The following is a 26,267-nucleotide window of genomic DNA, read 5'->3' on the forward strand; positions in this document are numbered from 1 at the left end:
ACTGAGTTGGCAGTATACAGGGTTAGTAATCTGGGGAATTGGGAGATTGAGAGTGAGTGAGGGCAAATGTTGCATGCAGTAGTGAGAGGGTTACAGCATAAGTCTTGTGTGAGGTGGGTGCAGTGGCAGAAATAGAGTGAGAGTGAGGTAGCAGAAGGATGATGGTGGCACTTGCCATGGTAGAATGGAGAAGGTCACTGACTTACTTCTTGCACTGCTGGCCATTTATCTGTGGAAACCGCAGACCAGGCTGGTAGTGTCTGGCCTCCTCTGCTCGTCCTGGGGGATCCCCCTCTGCACAACCTTGTCAATGAGATTTTCCAGGTGTCAGCCCGCAAAACAGGCTGCCAATTTCCCATCAACCACCACGCCCAGGACAATTGTCTGCAACTGTTCAGGACCATTCTGGCTGTTAACACTTGACTGTGTGCACAACAGTTTTTTAAAATATAACACCAGTGCCAGAGATGGCTGTATATCCTGTGATGTCCCAGCCATGGCGAGTACCTCCAGCTGCAGTAAGTGGGAGAATCAGGCCAGCATTGGATGAGAGGACTTCCATGGTGACATGGTAGATAGTTAGTGAGGTGAGTTTGGGATGATCGTGCAAGAAAGCTCACAAGGCTTCATGGAGAGATCCTCCTGGAAACCTGATGAAAGTGGGAGTATTCAAATCAAAATCTTGCATTGCAGCTGGTAGACCGTGATATCTGAAATGCAGTCTGCTGAATCCCTGGAGTTTTAGAATCTACTGCTACCATTGGCATAGACATCAATGGCAATACAAATGCATGTAGCTGTGGAGTATCAGTGGCTAGAGTCCACTTGTGTAATATTGCTGCCTCATAGAACAGAAGCATATAATAGGCTTTTGATGGTAACAGAATGTGGGAGACAACATAAGTCTCCTCAGTAGGAACATTGAGATGACTTTACCCTTTTTTGAGCTTAAGCAGTCAACCATTTATTGTGATGTTTGCCCTCCAGTTGCACTTAGCAGAAGCAGTGAAATGATTGAACGAAAGGCACAAAAGCATTCCAAAAACACAATGTCAGGAAAGGGCAGTTTGATTCCAGTTCACTTCGAATTTGTTTGGAGAAAATTGAATGTGTGAATTGATTCAATAGATTAACACATAATTAATATCAGGTCTGTTTGTTACTATCTACAATTCAGTTGCTATATTTGCCTGAATAATAGTTGCACTTCTAAATAATCAATTGGGCATCCCAGAAAAATCTGGTAATATAGCATCGCTAGGCAAGTTCTTGTTTACATATCACATTTTGACCTTACGGATCCTCAGTTTTGAAAATGTCATGTTTTTCTGTTTTAAATTATTAGAGATATTCTCATAGCACACCTGCAAACAAATGGTAGATTTAATTTTTTGATCACTATGGGGCACAATCATTTATTTTCAGGCAACATAATTATTAGAGATATTTCAACCATATAACATGAAAGTAAAATTGAAAAAAATAAATATTTATAAACAAAGCCAATATTTGAAAAGTCTGATATTTAATTTACATTGATGCAATTATAGAGAGGAGTCCAGAAATATTCCCCTCATAATCTATTTCCATCCTGGAGTTCTAAAATAGACTATGGGAACCCCTTTGTGAGTGTGACCTTGCTGAGAAAATTGTGTGTTTAAATGAAATAAGTCATGGAGTCTGGAGCCTGAGCCAGATTTCCTTTGTTAGGTGTGGTGCAGCTGCAGTTACTGTGCAGGATTGTATGAGACAGAGGCACACTCTGAGCAAAAGTGTCAGCAGCTGGGTGAGGGCCAACTAGTCGGACGCCAGGCCTGGTGAGCTGGGTGGTGGGAGAGGTCACCGTGCTGACTTTTACAGCGATCTTATCTGCATCCAGCCATTGCAGCAGAAACATCAAACATTTCCTGTCCACAAGGCAGAAATACAAATTGTACAGCGTCCAATTTTAGGCAGTCACTTTAACCTAATGCAGGATGCCAGAGATTTACTTTTTACTTTATATAGAGGGAGGGAATGTATAAAATTTGTCTCTCCCAGTCACAATTTCATGCATAGACAGCGAATCCAGACTTATGACACATTTAATTACTAAGTAGGTGAAATAAATTTGCAAATAGTGCAATGATAGATTCAGATTTTCATATTGTTCTATAATGAATGAAACTTACAGATTGAAATACGAATGTAAACTCTCTAAAAGAAAAGCTAAACTAGAAGGACAATTTTGACCATCTATGCCTGATAGAACTGTGCAGAACGCGTTTGTGGAGTGGGAAAGGGTGGGGAGGGCACATGGGGATGCAGTTACAACTGGACAGGTGACTTCCTTACTAATGTCATTGACTTCCATTTAAATATACTCTTCTGAACAGAAGTAAGGCACCCACTGGAAGTCAATGGGACCCTTCTTTAAGTCTGAAGATCAGCTTGGTTGCCATTGTGGCTTTCTGGCAGGTGTGAAAAGCAGAGGACCTGAGACCAGCAGTGGTCATTTATGGTAAGCTCCTTCCTGTTTTTGTGGGACTTTATCCTCAGGTCCCACAGAATAGCTTTAAACCTCCTCCGGCCAAGACCAACTCACTTACTTCCTGCAAAACCCTCGTAAAAGCTCTGTCTTATGACTATCTTCTGGTTGGTTAGCTTTTCCAGAAGAACCTATTTGTGTTATTTCCAATTCCCGGTTGTGCCTTATAACCAAACTTTAAATTTGGTTTTAATGAATCCTCCATCATTGCTGCTTTAATAGGAAACCTATAAAATTACAGATATCATATTCATATCTATGGTCACATTATTTCATTATAATCTTGCTGTTAGACATTTGTTATAATAACAATATACAAAGTTTCTTAGTTCATTGTAGCAATGTTTATCTTACTTTTACCCCAGTTAATTCAATTCCAGAGTAAATTCATAAAGTACCACTAAAATGTAATGTACAATCATTAAATTTATAACAAAAAATTATAATTATAATAATTATTATGTACCGGCTGTTCCATTAATACCAAATAATGGGGCCATTTATAATCATAAGTTTTTGAAAATAGCTTCTGCAATCTGATTTCCTGGGTCTCAGCCGACTTCATCTTAGCTCAGACTATGAAATGGGTGGCATGTTTCAAGCAGGGTACTTATTTAAACATGTAAAATGTGGTCTTAAGTACTGATCTGACTCTTTAGAATTCATTTGTGGGATGTGGGTGTTGCTGGCCGGCCAGTATTTTATTGCCTGTCCCTAGTTGCCCTTGAGAAGGTAGCGGTGAGTTGCCTTCTTGAACCACTGCAGTCCACCTGCTGTGGGTTGACCCACAAAGCCATCGGGAATGGAACTCCAGGGTATTAACCCAGTAACAGTGAAGGAACGGCAATATATCTCCAAGTGCGGATGGTGGGACTTGGAGGGGAACTTGAAGGTGGTGGTGTTCCCAAATATCTGCTGCTTCTGTCCTTACAGAAGGAAGTGGTCGTGGATTTGGAAGGTGCTGTCTGAGGATCTTTGGTGAATATCTGCAGTGTATCTTGTACATAGTGCACACTGCTGCTACTGAGTGTTGGCGGTGGAGGGAGTGGATGCTTGTGGATGTTGTGCTAGTCAAGTGGGCTACTTTGTCCTGAATGATGTCCAGTTTCTTTTGGGGCTTCACTCATCCAGACAAGTGGGGAGTATTCCATTGCACTCTTGACTTTTGCCTTGTAGATGGTCAACTAGCTTTCAGGAGTCAGGGGTGAGTTACTCGTTGCAGTATTCCTAGCTTCTGACCTTCTGTTGTAGACACTGCATTTATATGGTGAGTTGACTTGAGTTTCTTGTCAATAATAACCCCCAGGATGTTGATAATGGGGGATTCAGTGATGATGACGCCATTGAATGCGAAGGGGTGGTGGTTAAATTGTCTTTTATTCCTGATGGTCGTAGCCTGGCATTTATGTGGTGCGAATGTTATTTGCTACTTGTCAGTCCAGGCCTGGATATGGTCCGGATCTTGTTGCATTTGAACATGGACTGCTTCAGTACCTGAGGAGTCACAAATGGTGCTGAACATTGTGCTATCATTGGTGAACATCCACCCTTAGCGTCATACAGTCATAGAGAGGTACAGCATGGAAACAGACCCCTTGGTCCAACTTGTCCTTGCTGACCAGATATCCCAAACCAATCTTGTCCCACCTGCCAGCACCTGGCCCATATCCCTGCAAACCCTTCCTATTCATATGCCCACCCAGATGCCTTTTTAAATGTTGCAATTGTACTAACCTCCACCACTTCCTCTGGCAGCTCATTCCATATATGTACCAGGCTCTGAGTGAAAAAGTTGCTTCTTTTATATCTTTCCCCTCTCATCCTAAACATATTCCCTCTAGTTCTGGACTCCCTCACCCCAGGGAAAGACTTTGTGTATTTATCCTACCCATGCCCCTCATGATTTTATAAACCTCTATACCGTCACCCCTCAGTCTCCGACGCTCCAGGGAAAACAGCCCTAGCCTATTCAACCTCTCCCTATAGCTCAAATCCTCCAACCCTGGCAACATCCTTGTAAATCTTTTCTGAACCCTTTCAGGTTTCACGACTTCTTTCCGATCGGAAGTAGAATTGCATGCAATATTCCAACAGTGGCCTAACCAATTTCCTGTACAGCCGCAACATGACCTCCCAACTCCTATACATAATATTCTGACCAATAAAGGAAAGTATACCAAATGCCTTCTTCACTATACTATCTACCTGTGACTCCACTTTCAAGGAACTATGAACCTGCACTCCAAGATCTCTTTGTACAGCAACGCACCCTAGGACCTGACCTTTAAGTGTATAAGTCCTGCTAAGATTTGCTTTCCCAAAATGCAGCACTTCACATTTCTCTAAATTGAACTCCATCTGCCACTTCTCAGCTCATTGACCCATCTTATCAAGATTCCACTGTAATCTGAGGTAACCCTCTTTGCTGTCCACTTCATCTCCAATTTTAGTGTCATCTGAAAACTTACTAACTATACCTCTTATGCTCACATCCAAATCATTTATATAAATTACGAAAAGTGTGGACCCAGCACCGATCCTCGTGGTACTCCACTGGTCATTGGCCTCCAATCTGAAAAACAGCCCTGCACCACCACCCTCTGTCTTCTACCTTTGAGCCAGTTCTATATCTAAATGGCGAGGTCTCCCTGTATTCCATGAGATCTAACCTTGCTAACCAGTCTCCCATGGGGAACCAAGTCCATATGGATCACATCGACTGCTCTGCCCTCATCAATCCACTTTGTTACTTCTTCAAAAAGCTCAATCAAGTTTGTGAGACATGATTTTCCATGCATAAAGCCATGTTGACTATCCCTAATCAGTCCTTGCCTTTCCAAATACATGTACATCCTGTCCTTCAGGATTCCCTTCACCGAGGTCAGGCTCACTGGTCTATAGTTCCCTGGCTTGTCCTGACTAGCCTTCTTAAACAGTGGCACCACATTAGCCAACCTCCAGTCTTCCAGCACATCACTATGACTATCAATGATACAAATATCTCAGTAAGAGGCCCAACAATCACTTCCCTAGCTTTCCACAGAATTCTAAGGTACACCTGATCAGGTCCTGAGGATTTGTCCACTTATATGCATTTCAAGACATCCAGCACTTTCTCCTCTGTAATATGGACATTTTTCAAGATGTCACCATATACATTCACATACGAATCAGAAAATTTTCTTGTACACACTTAACAAATTCTTCTCCATCTAACCCCTTAACACTATGGCAGTCCCAGTCTACGTTTGGAAAGTTAAAATTCCCTACCATAACCACTCTATTATTCTTACAGATAACTGAGATCTCACAAATTTGTTTCTCAATTTCTCTCTGACTATTAGGGGGTCTATAATACAATCCCAATAAGGTGACCATTCCTTTCTTATTTCTCAGGTCCACCCAAATAACTTCCCTGGATGTATTTCTGGGAATATCCTCCCTAAGTACAGCTGTAATGCTATCCCTTATGAAAAACGCCACTCCCCCTCCTCTCTTGCCTCTCTTTCTGTCCTTCCTGTAGCATTTGTATCTTGGAACATTAAACTGCCAGTCCTATCCATCCCTGAGCTATGTTTCTGTAATTGCTATGATATCCCAGTCCCATGTTCCTAACCATGCCCTGAATTTATCTGCCTTTCCTGTTAGGCCTCTTGCATTGAAATAAATGCAGTTTAATTTGTCAGTCCTACCTGTCCTGCCTGTTCTGACTGTTTGACTCGTCTTTGTTCTCAACTGTACCAGTCTCAAATTGAAATCTTTGTTCACTATCTCACTGGCTCCCAACTCACCCCCACCCCCCCAAACACCTTACTTGTTTAAATCTTCCCAAGCATCTCTAGTACATCTCTCTGCCAGTGTATTAGTCCCCTTCCAATTTAGGTGCAATCCGTTCTTCTTGTACAGGCCACTTCTACCCCAAAGGAGATTCCAATGATCCAAAATTGTGAATCCTTCTCCCATACACCAGCTCCACAGCCATGCATTCATCTGCTCTATCCTTCTATTCCTGCCCTCACTAGCTCGTAGCACCAGGAGTAATCCAGCTATTACTACTCTTGAGAACCTCCTTTTAATTTCCTGCCTAACTCTCTGAAATCTCCCTTTGGAATCTCAACCTCTTCCCTTCCTATGTCGTTGGTTCCAATGTGTACAATGACCCCCTGCTGGTCCCTCTTCCCCTTGAGAACATTCTCCATCCTCTCTGAGACATCCTTGATCGTGGCACCAGGGAAGCAATACACCTTTCTGAATTTTCGCTGCTGGCCACAGAAATGTCTCTCTGTACCTCGGACTAGAGTCCCCTAACACAATCGATCGCTTGGAATCCAACTTACCTCTCATTACATTAGATCCAGTCTCACTACCAGAAACTTGTCTGTTCATGCTACTTACCCCAGAGTGTCTATCACCCCCACATTTTCCAAAACAGCATACTTGTCTGAAATGGGGATAGCCATAGAAGACTCCTGCGTTACTTGCCTACATCACTTACCTTTCCTGGAGTTAACCCATCTATGTGACTGTATCTGAGACTTTCCCCCCTTCCTATAACTGCCATCCATCACATCCTCTTGCTCTTGTAAATTCCTCATTGCCTCTAAGTGACTCTCCAACCAATCCATTCGATCTGATAGGATTTGCAACCAACGGCATTTATTGCAGATATAATCCTCAGTAAATGTAAACTCTCCCTAAACTCCCACCGGACAAGAAGAGTATATCACTCTACTAAGGGCCATTTTTGCTTCTTTCAATCTACAGACCTAGAAAAGAACACCATCTTAATCCTCTACAAAACACTGCTCCAGGTTAAATTAATACTTATGGTTTATATTTTAAGTTTAATCAAGAGACATAGCTCAATAAAACATATATTCAAGAAAGAACCCACTCTACTTACTACTGAGACTTACTTTAAGGTCACACTTAAAATCAACTCATCTGCTTCTGTGCTGTGACCTCTCCCAAACAGGTTCCTCCAAGATCAGTTGTGAATTTCATTGTTTTTTAATTTTCCCAAATACACTCAGGTGCCCAGTGATACATGAATTCAACAGCAAAGGCAGTAACTACTAACTGTCAGTTAGCAATGTGGGTTTCCTTCTGTCTCCCCCTCCTGCACTGACCTCACCATGTGCTTCCTTTGTCTGTTCTTCTCCCTTTTAAAACTGCTGTTGTTCTGACATTTGTTTTTCTTCAAAGTTCCAAAACAATGCAACAGCATATAAAACAGTAATTGCTGCTCCTGGAATTCGAGGAAATCACCTCCAATGGAGGGAAGCTCATTGATGAAGCAGCTGAAAATGATTGGGCCTAGGATACTATCCTGAGGAACTCCTGCAGAGATGGCTTGGAACGGAGATGATTAACCTCCAACGACCATAATTATCTTCCTATTTTTCAAGTATGACCGCAACCATTGGAGAGTTTGTCCCCGAATAGCTAGTGATTCCAGTTTTACTAGGGCTCCTTGATTCCACACTTGGTCAAGTGCAGCCTTGATGTCAAGGGCTGTCACTTTCACCTCATCTCTGGAATTCAGTTCTTTTGTCCATGTTTGAACTAAAGCTGTAATGAGATCAAGAGCTGAATGGCCTTGGCGGAACCCAAATGGGCAGCATTGAGCAGGTTATTGCTGAGCAAGTGCTGCTTGATAGCACTGTTGATCACACATTCCATCATTTTACTGATGATGGAGAGTAGACTGATGGGACAGTAATTGGCTGGGTTGGATTTGTCCTGCTTTTAATGTATAGGACATACGTGGGCAACTTTCCACATTGTTGGGTAGGTACCAGTGTCGTAGCTTGGTTAGGGGAGCAGCACGTTCTGGAGCATAAGTCTTTAATACCATTGCTAGAATATTGTAAGGGCATGTAGCCTTTGCAGTATCAATGGTCTCCAACTGTTTCTTCATATCACTTGGAGTGAATCGAACTGTCTGAAGACTGGTATCTGTATTGCTGGGGACCACTGGAGGAGGCTGAGATGGATCATCCACTCATCTCTCCTGGCTGAAGTTTGCTGCAAAGGTCTCAGCCTTCACTTTTGCACCGATGTGCTGGCCTCTTCCATCATTGAGGATGGGGATATATGTGGAGCCTTCTCGTCCAGTGAGTTGTTTAATTGTCCACCACCGTTTACAACTTGACGTGGCAGGACTGAAGAGCTTGCTTCTGATCCATTGTTTGTGGGATCGTTTTGTTCTGTTTATCACTTGGTTGCTGCGTTGTTTGGCATGCAAGTAGCCATGTTTGGTGGCTTCACCAGGTTGACACCTCATCTTCAAGTATGCCTGCTGCTGCTGCTCTTGTCATGCCCTCCTGCACTCTCCATTGAATCAGGGTTGATGCCCTGGCTTGACAGTAATGGTTGAGTGAGAGATATGCCAGGCCATGAGGTTACAGATTGTGCTGGAGTACAATTCTGCTGCTGTTGACGGCTCACAGTGTCTCATGGATGCCGATTCTTGAGTTGCTAGGTCTCTTTGAAGCCTATCCCATTTAGCACGGTGATAGTGCCATACAGCACAATGAATGTTATTCTCAATGTGAAGGCTGGACATTATCTCCACAAGGACTGTGCAGTGGTCACTCTTACTGATACTTTCAGGAACAGATGCATCTGCAACTGGCAGATCGGTAAGGATGAGGTCAAGTATGTTTTTCTCTCTTGTTGGTTCCCTCACCATCTGCTACAGGCTCAGTCTAACAGCTATGTCTTTTGGGACCCCCACCAGCTAGATCTGTAGTACTGCTGCCAAGCCACTCTTCATAGTGGACATTGAAATTCCCCATCCAGAGTACATTTTGTGCCCTTGCCATCCTCAGTGCTGCCTCTAAGTGGTGTTCAACATGGAGGAGTACCAATTCATCAGCTGAGGGAGGATGATACATGGTAATCAGCAGAAGGTTTCCTTGTCCATGTTTAACCTGAAGCCATGAGCTTCCAGAGTCAACATTGAGGACTCCCAGAACAACTCCCTCCTGACTGTATATCATGGTGCCGCAACTTCTACTGGGTCTGTCCTGCTGGTGATTCCACGAGCATGACTATGTCAGGCTGTTGCTTGACTTGTCTGTGAGACAGTTGTCCAAGTTTAGATGCTAGTCCCTAGATGTTAATGGGGAGAACTTCGCAGGATCAACAGGGCTGTTTCTTCCATTGTCTTTTCCAGTGCCTCAGTCGATGCTTGGTGATCTGTCTGCTTTCATTTGTTTGAGACTTTGTAGCAATTGGTACAATTGAATGACTTCCTAGGCCATCTCAGAGGGCAATTGAGAAGCAACAACATTGCTGTAGGCCTGGAGTCACATGTAGGCCAGTCCAGGTGAGGATGGCAGATTTCCTTACCTGAAGGACATTAGTGAACTACATGGGTTTCTCCAACGATCAACAATGATTTTATGGTGATCAATAGATTCTTAATTCCAGGTTTTTATTTGTTTCAAAATTCATATTCTACTATCTACCATGGCAGGATTCGAACCAGGCTCCATAGAACATTACCTTGGTCCCAGGATTAATAATTTGGTGATAATATCATGAGGCCATTGCCTACCCCATCACATATTGGATAAAATAGTTTGAGAGTTTGATATAATGTGGCAAGATATACTGATCATCTGTAACTATCAAGCTGTGACACCTATGTAACATATGAATGAGATGAAGGTCACATTGTACTAAAGAATTCAATGAACTTTTATTATAACTCCTGGTATTTACATATGCACATTACAATCGCAGATATTTGTAAGTCTGGGCTCAAACTAAGTAATTCTGAAGTACTGGAGCATGCCTCCCTCAGTGTGTCATGTTGCAAGGGAACAGAATTCTGTAATTTGGAGGCCTCAGCATAATGGCATTATCACTAGATTATTAATCCAAAGACCCAGGTAATGTTCTGGGGACCCACGTTTTCATCCCATCATGACAAACAGCGAAGTTTGAATTTAATAACAATTTTGAATTAAGAGTCTAATGATGACTGTGAAACCATTGCTAATTGTGGAAAAAAAAACCCATCTGGTTCAATATGTCCTTTAGGGAAGGAAACTTCCATTCTTACCTAGTCTGACCCCCATGTGACTCCAGACCAACAGCAATGTGGTTGACTCTAAACTGCCCACTGGGCAATTAGGGATTGACAATACATGCTGGCCTGGCCAGGGATTCTTACATTCCATGAATGAGTGAATTTAAAAAATGGAGATGGTAGCATGCCATGAGGTGGTGATATCTCCTTAAAAGTATATCATAATGCTGCTACGAGACCAAGCAGATCTGAGTTAAATTGATTAGAACCCACAAATGTTCTTGGGGATCACAATGTGCAATTAACCCACACTTGTTGAGTGGAATTCACACTGGCATATACTAACATGTCAACAGCAGCCTGCGTCTTATCATAATGCCTACATGCAACCTGCATTCCCTGCAGACTTCATTGCCATTCGCATTAGCAGGGTTTTTTCAAATATTTCAGATTTCAGATTTTCCCTCAAACTTCTAAATTGCACTATTTAAAACTAACTTCCTAAAAGGCTGGAAGAGATTCTATGAGTTAATCTCCAAGTGAATCTGACTGGGAAAGCATGATTAATAGTCCATCACAGGAGAAATTAAACACTTACATTTTTAGATGCTGTACTGAAGATCTTGATGGAGCTGGTTAAGAGGATGATGTCTTATACTCTCAGGGAAAGGAGATCCTCTCAAAATATGATATAAAACCAATGGGTACAGACAGCTGTGGCTATCAATACAAGGAGAAGTTACCATTGTCCTAGAGGATTACATGCTACTCTCTCATTAGAGAGAAAGAGGTAACTGGTGGTGGTTTAACCTGAGGGTCACCACGCCTCAGCTGGTAAGCAGGGTTGAAAAGGTTATCTTCATGGTAACCTCAGCTAGTGTAGGAATTGAACCCACAATGTAGGTGTCACCGAAGGAGTATAGCCCCAAAGACCAGAATAGCGTGCAGCAAGACATTCAATTAGCTTGTATAAATAGCCAAGTTCAGTGAATGCATCTTCAAATGTCATATCCTCCCAAATCCACCACAAACTGATGCCAATGCCACTTTACTAAACTCCCACCATGACTCTATCAACAATTTCTATCAGTCTGTAAGTTAGCTTGCTGAGCTTCAAAGGTTTTTTTCAGAAGTTTTGTCACCATACAAGGTAACATCATCAGTGAGAGTTTCTGGTGAAGCACCGGTGGTATGTCCTGCCTCTCTATGTATAGTCTTGGTTTCTTAAGGTGGGTGATGTCATTTTGGGTTCTTTTTTTCAAGGGAAGGTAGATAGGATCTAAGTCAATGTGTTTATTGATGGAGTTCTGGTTAGAATGCCATGCTTCTAAGAATTCTCGTGTGTGTCTTTGATTCGTCTGACCTAGGATGTATGTGTTGTCCCAGTCAAAAAAATGACTTTCAGACTACTCAGACCCCTTGCCATCATGGTAGCCCACAAACCTACCAACACACTGACACAGTGACTAATGAACCTAAAGGATCCATTAGATACCACCAACAAAACTAACATAATTTACAAGACACCATGCAAGAGCTGTAAAAAACACATCAGACAAACTAGTAGGAAACTTGCCAACAGGATACATGAACACCAACTAGCCATCAAAAGACATAACCATCTCTCACTAGTTTCCAAACATATAGACAGACATTTTGACTGGGACAACACACACATCCTAGGACAAGCGAAACAATGACATGTACGAGAATTCTTAGAGGCATGGCATTCTAACCAGAATTCCATCAATAAAGTTAAAAATCACACAACATCAGCTTATAGTCCAGCAGGTTTATTTGGAAGCACTAGCTTTCGGAGTGCTGCTCCTTCATCAAGTGGTTGTGGAGTATAAGATCATAAGACACAGAATTTATAGCAAAAGTTTACGGTGTGATGTAACTGAAATTTCAATATATAATTTCAGTTACATTACACTGTGAACTTTTGCTATAAATTCTGTGTTTTATGATCTTATACTCCACAACCACCTGATAAAGGAGCAGCGCTCCGAAAGCTAGTGCTTCCAAATAAACCTGTTGTTCCAAAACCTGATGTTGTATGATCTTTAACTTTGTACACCCTAAGTCCAACACCGGCATCTCCAAATCATGTTGATTAATAAACACATCGACTTAGATCCTATCTACCTTTCCTTGAAAGAAAAACCGGAAATGACCACCTTAAGAAATCAAAACCTATAAATAAAGAGGTGGAACATATCACCAGCGCTTCACCAGAGACTCTGACTGATGAGGTTACCTAGTATGGTGACAAAATGTCTGAAAACAAACCTTTAAACTCAGCGAGCTAACTTACAGACTTATCATCGACCTGACCTACAAATCTTCTAAAAAATTGATAATTTCTATCAATCAGGATTCACTCCTAATATTCATATGCTTAAGCTCACACTCAGACACTGAACACTATTGCAATCTCATATCACTTCACACAGTTTGCACACTCTGTCAGCTATTCACCAACGACAGCTAGGCCAGCTAAACATATTGCATGGTACACTCTAAAATACTTCCTTCTCATATGCAATAGGAGTAACAGACACCCAGAGAAATAGGAACTAACAGGAGGGGAAGAGGTACACCTTCATACTTTAACCTGTGGAATAGATAATATTGGTCATGATGTTAAGACAGTGGCTGCTGAGAGGCTAAACCCAGTGAAGGTGTGAATATCCAGGTACCTAATCATTTTTTTTCTCATTTGTACTTCTCCCTCATCCCACAGTTACTTCTGACTGCAGATGGTGTAAACCTGGACATCTTACTGACTCCTTTCCTTACACTACAACCAATCTTTTTCCCTTCTTTCTTTCAGTATACCCAAGATAGTAAGGCTACAGCCGGAGAAATATGTTGCCACACTAAAGAAAGGAAGTGATTGCACTAGAAAGAATGCAGAGGAGATTCTCCAACATGCTACCAGCGCTGGACCATTTCAGCTGTGAAGAGACTGTAGGTAGACTGGGGTTATTTTTCTCAGGGCAGAGAAGACTGAGGTAGGACCCGATTGGCATAGGTAGGGTCACTAGGAATAAATCTTTCCCCTTGGTAGAGAGGTCAATTACCAAGAAGCATAGGTTTAAGGTAAGGAACGTGAGATTTAGAGAGGATTTAAAGAAATATTTTTTTCACATTGAGGGTGGTGGATATTTGGAACTCACAGCATGAAAAGATAATAGAGGCAGAAACATGTATAACATTTAGGAAGCATTTAGATGAACACTTCAAATGTCATAGCATATAAGGCTAGGGTACAAATGCTGGGAAATAGGATTCAGCTAGATAGGTGATAACCAGCATGGAAGCAATGGGCCAAAGGGCCTTTTTCCGTGCTGTAATATTCAATGACTATGGAGGCAGAAGACACCGGTGATAAAGATACACTATCAATTGTTTACATATTTGCAGCCACAAACTAAGCTACTGACAGTGTAATTTCAAGGATAGCTTAGAGGTAGATTCCCTACATGTTAAGAACTGGGTGTATGCACTTTAGCCACATCCAACAATCACACCATCCAAAACCAGCTCTGAGGGGTTTGCCAATAAATAAAGCCTTATTCTTTTGAAAATGTTGTTGTTTTACATTTTTTTCCAGAAATTAGAATATGTATAAGTGCTTAAAGATTTATATTGTCACCTAGGCATAAAGTCCATTCTATTTGGCTTTAAGATATATATGAAAGAAAAAACATGTGTTGCAAAAACATTTTACTTCCATTTGATTCAGGAATCTGCTATGAGCTAGTAACCTCTAATTGATTGAAGAATGCATTGTGACTACATTTTCTAGCCTCAATAAGAATGCAAATGTATTTCAACAGTAGAATAATAATTTTATATGTCAGTCCTTATAAAACAGCAGGTCCACCAATCTGTGAGAGAAATCCATTGTGGTATAAAATAATAAGCAATAAACTGGGCATTGTCTTAATACAGCAGGATTTCTTCATGCTAGTTAAGATCCATTTTATATAGATATCTTACACTCATATGTCCACATAATCAACAAGACTATCTACTTCCATCACTGCAACATCACTCACTTATATTCCTATGGGCATCCCACATTTTTTCCTCTAGAAACTTGAGGTAATCTAAAACCCAGGATCTTAGTTGCACCAAGTCCTATTCACCTATCACCCGAGTTAGATGTATTGGTTCCCAGTTAAGTTATGGAAGGTGCCATTGACTGAAATATCAAATGGCACTTACTCACAAATAACCATTTCCCTGATTCTTGGTTGTTTTTCATCAGGGCTACTCAGCTGTAGACCTAATTAGACAGTTGATCAAAATAGGATAAAAGAGCTGAATTCCAGAGGTTAGATGAGAAAGACTGTATTTAACACCAAGGTAACTTTTGATGAAATGTGGCATCACAGAGCCTATTAAAGTCCCTGCCAAATCCCGCATAATTTAGGAAACCTATGAAGCTAGAATCCAATTCAATTAGATTCAATTGAAATGTTAACTAAAAATTTAAGTGACTGATCTAACAGATCCTCAGGGATTTTCCACTCACCTTTGAATGTGCCAAGGTAAAAACTGAGAGTGACAAAATTATGTTGGGTCTACAACATGAAGATATTTTGGGGTGATCTAACAACCCTACCTCAATTCGAACACTACCCTATCTTAACGGATAAAATTCTGCCACTAATGATCTGTCTGTCTGTCTCTTATATTCAAAACAACATCAACATTGAATCATGTAATGTACACTACTCTAATACAGAGAAGGAGCCTAACATCAATTTACGTTAGTGTTTTAAAAATAAACAAAATAAACATTATAGAATCAGAAAGTATTGGAAATACTTAGTCAGCATCTGTGGAAAGAATCAAAGTTAATGATTTCCTTCAACAGAAAGGAAAGGTTAATCTAAAAATCTAAGTTTGTCTCATCAATTAACTTGCCGTGGGATGGATTTGAGGGTACGAGCACTAAAAGAACTGCCAATATGTGACTTCTTGTTATTTTAAAGGTGTGGTCAGGTTTTACAATTTTGATCTAAAGTGTTCTATAAAGTGCCTGCAATATGAAAATTAAATGTTGGGATTATGCAGACAGCTAGAGCAATGAAATGGTTTTACCCTATGTCCACATTAGGTAGCAGTCCATAGCACTGTCAATGCTTGATTCGAATGCAGTTGGACATCTGCAGTCAGTACAGTCATAGACGCATGGGCATTTACAACACAGAAAGAGGCTCTTTGTTCCATTGTGTCCATGCTGGTGAACAAGGAACTTATCCCTTTTTTCCCAACTTGTGGCCCATACCCTGGGAGCTATTGAGAGAAAATGATAATCCAAAAATTGCTTCCATGCACGAAAGAGTTTCTGACTCAACCATCCTTTCAGACAGTTATTTATAGACTCCCATCACTCTCTGGGTGAAAGATATTTCTTCTTCACTCCTCTCTTAGCCTTCTATCTTTTATTTTAAATCAATGTTACTTTGTTATTTGTCCCTCTGCTAATGGCAAAAGTGTCTTCCTATCATCAAATCTATGTCCCTCATAATCTTATACATCTCTATCAGGTCTCCTCTCAACCATTGCTGTTTGTAGCACATCCAATCTTTCCTCATGGCTCAAATCGTCCTGATACATCTCCTCTGCACCCCTTGAGTACAATCACATCCTTTCTGTAATGTAGTGATCAATGTAGGACATTAACAACTTTTTAGGCATTAAAGTATTAATATTTGAAAAACAATTATCAATATTAGAAATATTTACAATTATATAATAACTGGAATTTCATCAGATGTCTCCATGCACATCCTAGCCAAAGTGTCTTTTCTGAAATGTAGTCATTGTTTAGTGCGAGAATGCCGCAGTCACCTTTGTGCAGAGTAAAATCCAGCAAATATTGGCTGGGATACTGGGAATCACAATATTGCATGTCTTTGAACTGACAATAATGAGATCTTTTACATTCACTATGGTATATAGGCAGGTGGGACCTGAGTTTAAAATTCTCTTCCTTGGCTGTCAGTTTTGACTTATGTCTAAATCATGGAGTGAACAGAGAACATAGAACATAGAATATAACAGCACAGTACAGGCCCTTTAGCCCTCGATATTGCGCCGACCTGTGAAACCAATCTGAAGCCCATCTAACCTGTACTATTCCATTATCGTCCATATGTTTATCCAATGACCATTTAAATGCCCTTAAAGTTGGTGAGTCTACTACTGTTGTAGGCAGGATGTTCCATGCCCCAACTACTCTCTGAGTAAAGAACCTACCTCTGACATCTGTCCTGTATCTATCATCCCTCAATTTAAGGCTATGTCCCCTCGTGCTAGCCATACCATCTGAGGAAAAAGGCTCTCACTGTCCACCCTATCTAGTCCTCTGATCATCTTGTATGTCTCTATTAAGTCACCTCTCAACCTTCTCTCTAACGAAAACAGCCTCAAATCCCTCAGCCTTTCCTCATTAGACCTTTCCTCCATACCAGGCAATATCCTGGTAAATCTCCTCTGCACCTTTCCAATGCTTCCACATCCTTCCTATAATGTGGTGACCAGAACTGTATTCAATACAACAAGTGCAGCTGCATCAGAGTTTTGTACAGCTGCAACATGTTCTCATGGCTCCGAAACTCAATTCCTCTACCAATAAAAGCTAACACGCCGTACGCCTTCTTAACAACTTTATCAACCTGGGTGGGAACTTTCAGGGATCTATGTACATGGACACCGAGATCTCTTTGCTCATCCACACTACCAAGAATGTTACCATTAGCCCAGTACTTTGTATTCCTGTTACTTCTTCCAGAGTGAATCACCTCAGACTTTTCCATATTAAACTCCATTTACCATTCTCAGCCCAGCTCTGCAGCTTATCTATGTCTCTCTCATAACCTACAACATCCTTCTGCACTGTCCACAACTTCACTGACTTTAGTGCAAATATACTAACCCATCCTTCTACACCCTCAAGCAGGTCACATATAAAAATGACAAACAGCAGTGGCCCCAAAACAGATCCTTGTGTTACATCACTAGTAACTTAACTCCAGGATGAACATTTCCCATCAACCACCACTCCTGTCTTCTTTCAGCTAGCCAATATTTGATCCAAGCTGCTAAATCACCCTCAATCCCACATCCCTGTATTTTCTGCAATAGCCTACTGTGGGAAACCTTATTAATGCCTTACTGAAATCCATATACACCACATCAACTGCTTTACCTTCATCAACCTGTTTGGTTATCTTCTCAAAGAACTCATTAAGGTTTGTGAGGTACAACTTACCTTTCAGAAAACCATGTTGACTATCCCTAACCAAATTATTCCTTTCTAGGTGCTTAAAAATCCTATCTCTTATAATCCTTTCCAAAACTTTACCCATAACCGAAGTGAGGCTCACTGGTCTGTAATTACCAGGGTTGTCTCTACTCCCCTTCTTGAACAAGGGCACAACATTTGCTATCCTTCAGTCTTCTTGAACTATTCCTGTAAACAATGATGACATAAAGATCAAAACCAAAGTGTCTGCAATCTCCTCCCTAGCTTCCCAAAGAATCCTAGGATAAATCCCATCCACCCAGGGGATTTATCTATTTTCACACTTTCCAGAATTGCTAATACCTCCTCTTTATGAACCTCAATCCCGTCTAGTCTAATAGCATGTATCTCAGTATTGTCCTCGACAACATTGTCTTTTTCCTCTGTGGATTCTGATGAAAAATATTCATTAAGCGCCACTCATGTCTCCTCGTAGTCCATGTACAACTTCCCACTACTGTCCTTGACTAGCCCTAATCTTAGTCTAGTCATTCTTTTATTCCTGACATACCTATTGAAAGCTTTAGGGTTTTCCTTGATCCTACCTGCCAAAGACTTCTCATGTCTCCTCCTGGCTCTTTTTAGCTCTCTCTTCAGGCCCTTCCTGGGTAATGTGTAACTCTCAAGCACCCTAAATGAGCCTTCACATCTCATCTTTACATAAGCCTCCTTCTTCCTCTTGAAAAGAGATTCAACTTCTTTAGTAAACCACGGCTCCCTCGCTCGACCACTTCCTCCCTGCTTGATAGGTGTATATTATCAAGGACACTCAGTAGCTGTTCCTTGAATAAGCTCCACTTTTCAATTGTACCCATTCCCTGCATTTTCCTTCACCATCCTATGCATCATAAACCTTGTCCAATCGCATCATAATTGCCTTTCCCCCAGCTATAACTCTTGCCCTGTGGTATATACCTATCCCTTTCCATCACTAAAGTAAACATAATCGAATTATGGTCACTATCACCAAAGTGCTCACCTACCTCCAAATCTAACACTTGGCCTGGTTCATTACCGAATACCAAATCCAACGTGGCCTCGCCTCCTGTTGGCCTGTCTACACACTGTGTCAGGAAACCCTCCACACATTGGACAAAAACTGACCCATCTAAGGCACTTGAATTATAGTGTTTCCAGTCAATATTTGAAAAGTTAAAGTTCCCCATAACAACTACCCTGTTACTTTTGCTCCTATCCAGAATCATCATTGCAATCCTTTCCTTTCCATCTCTGGAACTTTTCGGAGGCCCTAGAAAACTCCCAACAGAGTAATCTCTCCTATTCGGTTTCTAACCTCAGCCCATACTACCTCAGTGGACAAGTCCTCATCCAACCAGCGGACTGCCACTGTAATACTGTCCTTGATTAACAATGCCACCTCCCCCTTTTTTACCACCTTCCCTGTTCTTACTGAAACATCTAAACTCCAGAACCTGCAACAACCATTCCTGTCTCTGCTCTATCCATGTCTCTGAAATGGCCACAACATCGAAGTCCCAGGTACCAACCCATGCTGCAGGTTCACTCACCTTATTCTAGATGCTCCTGGTGTTGAAGTAGACACACTTCAAACCACCTTCCTGCTTGCCGGTGCACTCTTATGACCATGAAACCTTATTTGTGACCTCACTACTCGCAACCTCCTGGACATTGGAGCTACAATTTAGGTTCCCAACCCACTGCTGAATTAGTTTAAACCCTCCCGAAGAGCTTTAGCAAATGTCCCCTCCAGGATATTGGTACCCCTCTGGTTCAAGTGTAGATCATCCTGTTTGTAGAGGTCCCACCTACCCCAGAATGAGCCCTAATTATCCAGGTATCCAAATCCCTCCCTCCTGCACCATCCCTGAAGCCACGTGTTCAACTGTTCTCTCTTCCTATTCCCCACCTCGCTAGCACATGTTACGGATAACAAACCAGAGATAACAATTCTGTTTGTTCTAGCTTTAAGCTTCCACCCTAGCTCCCTGAATTTCTGCCTTACATCCCCATCCCTTTTCCTACCTATGTTGTTGGTACCTATGAGGACCACAACTTGGAGCTGTTCCCTGACTGGGGCTTGAACCTGTAACTTTGTGGCTCAGAGACAAGAATGCGAAAGACCTTTTTAAATATTTGTGTGTACAGTCCTGTCTGCATTTGTAAAATATTTTAGTGTATAGAAAATAATGGGCCATTATCAGATGATGTTGTGCAATTAGTATAAAACTGAAGCTGCTCAAAATATCTACCAAGTCAGGTAGCACATATGGAGAGAGAAACAAAGCTATGATCTTTCATTATGTGTGTGAACCAGTGTAGTCCTAAGGAAGGAAATCAAACATATGACTTAGTTAATGCAATAGCATTGAAGTACAATATTTATAATCTTTAATCATGAGTTATTGATACCTGCAATTGAAATTAACTGTGTCCTGGTTCTTTGCAACAGATCATGGAACATTGAAAGGGAGCAAGGTTCATTTTTTGCCCACTCTTAAGTTAATAGCTATGTTGTGACGTTGATTGGTTGATTCCCACGATGTGGCCATTGACGGTTGATACACATCAGGAGCATGGGAAACAGCTGGATCATTTGAATTTTGAAGCTTGATAAGTTGATGCCGAGCGATTATGTTTTGAAAGCTAATTCAATCATATCAAAGCAGCATTTTAAAATCACAACTTACTGCACAGGAAATAATTTCGTTATTAAGAATGATTCTGAGCATGATTTGGGGGCTGGGTACTTATGCATATCCAAGAAAGGAATTACCAGTAAATATGTTTGGAAACAGAGATTTCAGCCATAACTTGGTATCTGAAGTTTACTGCTCATGGAATTATTATTATAAGTTATAGCTTGCCAGGAAAAGTCAACATTCTGAGAATAAGTAATGGTTTGAGAAATTAAGTTTGACGCTGCTTTTGGTCTGGTTATATTGGATGGTAACACTTGTGCCAAGAAGAACATTTGTTTCTCATAAACTCTGATCTTGTATGTCAAGGTGAACCTCTGTCAAATGTGACATTTCCACATGTTGCAAGCTCACTGCTTTCTTGTTAAAAATTTCAATAAGATGATAACTAAAGGTATCCAGGATGTAGCACCTCAAGGTGGTGGTTAAGAGGGCAAAAGTCATATTGATCTAAAAGAAAATGGTAAACTAATTAAATTTATCTATTGCTAACTAAGAATAGAAACATTGCAGAGAAAAAAGGTATTTTCATTTTAAATTTGAACATGTAAGTTAACACATTCATGTAACAAGTGAATGTAACATTTAAAGCATGCAAATTACATATGAAGTAAAAGATGGAAATAGGACTAGCACTTGTTAAGGAATAACCTGCTCACTGATGCTCAGTTTGAATTCCACCACTGACACTCAGCTCCTGAACTCATTACAGTCTTGGGCCAAAAATTGACAAAAGAGCTGAACTCAAGTGGTGAGATGAGAATGAGTGCATTTGACATCAAGGCAGCACTTAATTGAGTATAACATCAAGCCATCACAAAATTGGGGTACTTGAGGATCGGGGGAAACCTCTCCACTGGTTGGAGTAATATCCATCACAAAGGAAGATAGTTGAGGTTGCTGGAGATCAACCACCCCAGACCCAGGACATCATTCCACCAGTTCTTTAGGATATGAGTTGTTACAAATTTTAATCAACCTTGTTCATACATGGTATGACACACCTCTGGAGCAGGTGGGACTTGAATACAAGAGTTCTTTTGGGTAATGTCCTAGTGTAATGTCCTTGACCAAGCTGTCTTCAGCTGCTTCATCAATGAGCGTCCCATGAGTATAAAATCAGAATTGAGGATATTTGCTGATGATTGCACAATGTTAAGCATCATTTCCAGATACAGAAACAGTTTGTATCCACATGGAGCAAGTCCTGGACACCATCCAGACTTGGGTGACTAAGATGCAAGTATCATTTGGGCCACACAAATGCGAGGAAATTACCATCTTTAACAAGAGAGAATCTAGCCATGGCTGCTTGATGTTCATTAGCATTACCATAGCTGAAACACCTCTATCATATCTTGCAGATTATCAGTTGGCCAGAAACTGAACTGCACCAGCAATATAAATATTGTTACTAAAAGGGTATGTCAGACGCTGGGAATCTTGCAGCAAGCACTCAACTTTTGTCTCTCCTGTCTGTGACCTATAAGGCACAAAGGCTATGACAGAATACACTTGACTAAGTGGACGAAAGCTCCACTCAAGAAGTTAGATGCCATGCAGTCCAAAACAGTCCATTTGACTGGCAAACTATCCACCATCTTCACTATTTATTTCCTTCATCTGCGGTATTAGTGTGTATTATCTATAAGATGCACTGCTACAAGTCATCAAGGTTACTTCTTCCACACTCACAACTATCTATAGGAACAAGGCAGATAATCTATGGGAGCACTTATAAACTTCCCTCCAAATCACACACCCTGGTTTTGATTTGGAATTAAACTGCATTCCTATAGTGTCACAGAATCAAAACCTTGGACCTCCCTTCCTGACAGCACTGTGGATTTCCCTACACTCAATGGTCTGTGGCAGTTGAAGAAGGCAGATCACCTCCAACTTCTCCCAGGAAACTGAGATGGGTCATAAGTGGTGGACTAAACAGTAATGCTCACATCCCATGAACAAATAAAGAAGTTCAGAGAGAATGCAGCCCAACATTAATAACATAAATTTAACAAATATGGAGCGTACGTCTTCCCTCCAAATCCTTCCATAAGCAAACTCAATGTTTGAAAAATGACACCAGAAAATACCTTCTAATTTATTTCTGGAACATATTGAAATTAATTATTATAATGAGCACATTTAATTCTTCATAAAAATAAGAAAAAACAAAGCTTTGAAATTTGTGATTGGGTGATAATTTCTGCTATAATTATATTGCAAAATAATTGTATGTGTGTATCTAATGTACACAGAAATGTTCTAAGTTCAAATTTTTATAGGTGATTCGCAAAAGTCCAAAGTGCTTATGTAAAAGTAACTATGCTTATTTTGACTTTCAGTTGTAATGTCAAGTATATTTAATTAATTTAACAATTTCAAGTTATTATTATTGTTTAATACAATTTTCTTACAACATATATGTTCAATGCATTAGACTCCCTACAGTGTGGAAACAAGCCCTTTGGCCCACACTTGTTGTGTGGCCCAACAAGTCCACACAAACCCACAACCCACCCTGACTAGTGCACCTGTCACTACAGGCAATTTAGTATGGTCAATTCACCTAACCTGCACATCTTTGGACTGTGGGAGGAAATCGGAGCAAACCCGCACAGAGAAGGGGAGAATGTGCAAACTCCACACAGACAGTTGCCCGAGGCGGGAATTGAACCCGGGTCCCTAGGGCTGTGAGGCAGCAGTGCTAACCACTAAGCCACTTTGCTGCCCATTTTGCCAGATATTTTGCTTAGTTGCTTGCATTTTTGTAATGCTATGTCTGTGCTAGCAAACAAGGATAAATAAAAAAACAAGTAATTTAAATGTTAAGTTAAAATTATTGCAAGTATTTCAACTGTCCTTTTTATGTACTAAACCACTCAATGTTTTTATAACTTCCTTTTATTGCATACGCCAATTAGGAAACAAATGTAGAAGTTTGCACCTGGACAGGCCATTAGTTCATTCTCTAATTATTTGACCAATGGAATGTTCTATGGAAGGAAAATTCCTCTTGACATGACAAATGTCTAAAGGAATGTTCCAGTTTATAGTGCAGAGAATGTAGAAGGGGGAAAAAAATCTAGAACTGTAATAGAGCTATCTTTAACTGGTATACATTCAAAATAAAATTGAGCCCCAGCTGCACAGAAATTTACAAAACAGGTTCAGACCATTCAGCCCTTCATTTTCATACAAGAAAAAGGTATCTAATCTAATTTCACTTTCCACTACTCAGTCCATACTCTCCAGTTATGACAAAACAAGTATGAATCCAAGCACATATCTACCATTTTGAACATTTACTTTTTCCACAACAGTAAACCAGAATACATTGCATCAACGTGACGAGGCTTTTTTCAACAACAGTTCCTAATCCTTCAACCTTTACTACATAGATGACAAGGTCACTAAGCAAGGAGGAGATCCATCACTTACAAATTTCCTTCAATCGCACACCATTCTGACTGGGAAACATATCACTGATCCTTCATTCTCCCTGTGTCAAAATCCTGCAATTTCATCTCTAGCAGTACTGCAAGGATACCTCCAATATATGAGCTTCCAACAGTTCAAGAAGGCATCACTAAATTCTCAACAGCAATTATGGATGACCTTGCCGACAATGATCTAAGTCATGTAAATAAATAGAAATGAATAATAGTAATTAATCCAAGCGCCAAAATTGCTGATAAAATTTTTACTCAGAGAGTAGTAAGAGTATGGAATACTTTGCCTGCAATGGTAGTAGATTCGCCAACTTTAAGTACATTTAAGTCGTCATTAGACAAGCATATGGACGTACATGGAAAAGTGTGGGTTAGATGAGCATCAGATTGGTATGACAGGTCGGCGCAACATCGAGGGCCGAAGGGCCTGTACTGTGCTGTAATGTTCTATGTTCTATGTAAAATTGCTGATGCTGTATGTGCAGACAGGGCTAGGTATGCTAGCTTGCCACAACAAGTTTCAGGGACCTTCTGCAAACGGAGAGTAGATGCCACCACAATCTGGGTGATGTGCCTCTAGCACCAATGTATACACAGACTCAAAGGAAATGTTGCTCACCAATCAAGGTCTACTCCAGAGAGGATCCAATGAAATTTTTTATCTTTGTGCCATGGGATGGGCGGGGATAGGGGGGTGTAGAGGTGTGTCAGTAAGGCAAAGATAGTGTTGATTTTCTGAGCCCTTTCAGATTTGGTCAAATGAAGCCCATTTGAAACATATTAGATCCAGAGGATTCTTGACAGGGTACATGTGGAGATGATGCTTCCTCTAATGGCAAATTATTTTCTTGCAGAGGGTCATGAGCTATCGGAACTCTCTTTCTGAAAGAATTGCAGAAGCAGAATATTTGAGTGCTTTCAAGAAGATGTGGATAGATTCTTGGTAATCAAAGGGTGAAAAGTTATCAGGGCTAGGCAATGAAGTTGATTTGAGGTGACAAGCCAGAATCATATTAAATGGCTGAGTAGGCTTGAGGCGCTGAATAACTACTCTTGCTCCTTGTTCAAATTTCATACAATAACCTATACCTGAAGAAGGGCTTATGCCTGAAACGTCGATTCTCCTGCTCCTTGGATCCTGCCTGACCTGCTGCGCTTTTCCAGCAACACATTTTCAGCTCTGATCTCCAGCATCTGCAGTCCTCACTTTCTGCAATAACCTATACCCAACAGGTAGGTTGCCCTGGTTTCTCAGTTGGTAAATTAACCACCTTTCTCACCCAATGGGAGGCAAGTGATCAGGGAAATAGAACGTGAGAGATATAAGCAGCCAATAATTGCTAACAATTTGAGAAAGTCACCCATGGGACTGTTTGCTCAACATTAACTGGCAAAACTGTAGGTAAGTCTTCCTCCAGAGAAAACTCACCCAATTATTTTCTCTTTTGACCACTTCTCCTGGTACCTCCAGGGAGGGAAGGTTTCTTCTCTTTAAGATTAACTTCTGGGTGAACATTGTTCTGATGCATGTTGTGCTTGTTCCATCAATCAAGTGCTAAGTCAAATTAAATAATTAGCTATAGTCCAAGAGGATTCCTAGGCATCTAAACTGTTGGAGGGATACAAGTGGTTAGATAGCTTGATAGGTAACACTCCACATCAAAAATATGGCAAGGTAAAGAAGCAGCTCTCCATGAATGACGATAGCAAAATGAGAATTGAACAGAGGCCACCGATGTAATTCTGCATCACACTCTCAACGTCTGTGCTAATCACCCACATGTCATGATTATGGGTATGTTCGGCGAGCTGGGAAGTTGCTTTGCAGATGCTTCATCCCCTGTCTAGAGTTAAAAATCACACAACACCAAGTTATAGTCCAACAGGTTTAATTGGAAGCACACTAGCTTTCAGAGCGACGCTCCTTCATCAGGCAATTATATCCCCTGTCTAGGTGATATCTTCAGTGCTTTGAAGCATCCTTTGAAGTGCTGCAGTACAGTGTCTTCTGGAATTTATTTGGTTCCGTTCCTGCTGCTTCCAGTTGCCGGTTCCGGTTGTTCGTTGCAGCGGTCGGTATATTGGGTCAAGGTCTATGTGTCTGTTGATGAAGTCCGTGGATGAGTGCCATGCTTGTAGCAATTCTCTAGCTGTCCTCTGTTTGGCTTGCCCTAGATGGGTGTGTTGTCCCACTTGAATTTGTGCACTTATCATCTGTGTGTATGGCTACTAGGGACAG

The 26,267-nt window shown here is 40.9% G+C and overlaps 1 long non-coding RNA gene across 1 annotated transcript in view; it reads left to right on the forward strand.

Annotated features, from left to right (window-relative positions):
- Positions 1 to 26,267, forward strand: part of LOC122560157 — a 73,829-nt gene that overhangs the window by 32,028 nt on the left and 15,534 nt on the right. The window contains exon 3 of the long non-coding RNA XR_006314674.1: positions 13,405 to 13,545. This is a non-coding gene — a long non-coding RNA (uncharacterized LOC122560157). The remainder of the gene's footprint in view (positions 1 to 13,404; positions 13,546 to 26,267) is intronic.

Source organism: Chiloscyllium plagiosum, chromosome 20 (genome assembly GCF_004010195.1).
Source record: "Chiloscyllium plagiosum isolate BGI_BamShark_2017 chromosome 20, ASM401019v2, whole genome shotgun sequence".
In the NCBI taxonomy this organism is placed as follows: Eukaryota; Metazoa; Chordata; class Chondrichthyes; order Orectolobiformes; family Hemiscylliidae; genus Chiloscyllium; species Chiloscyllium plagiosum.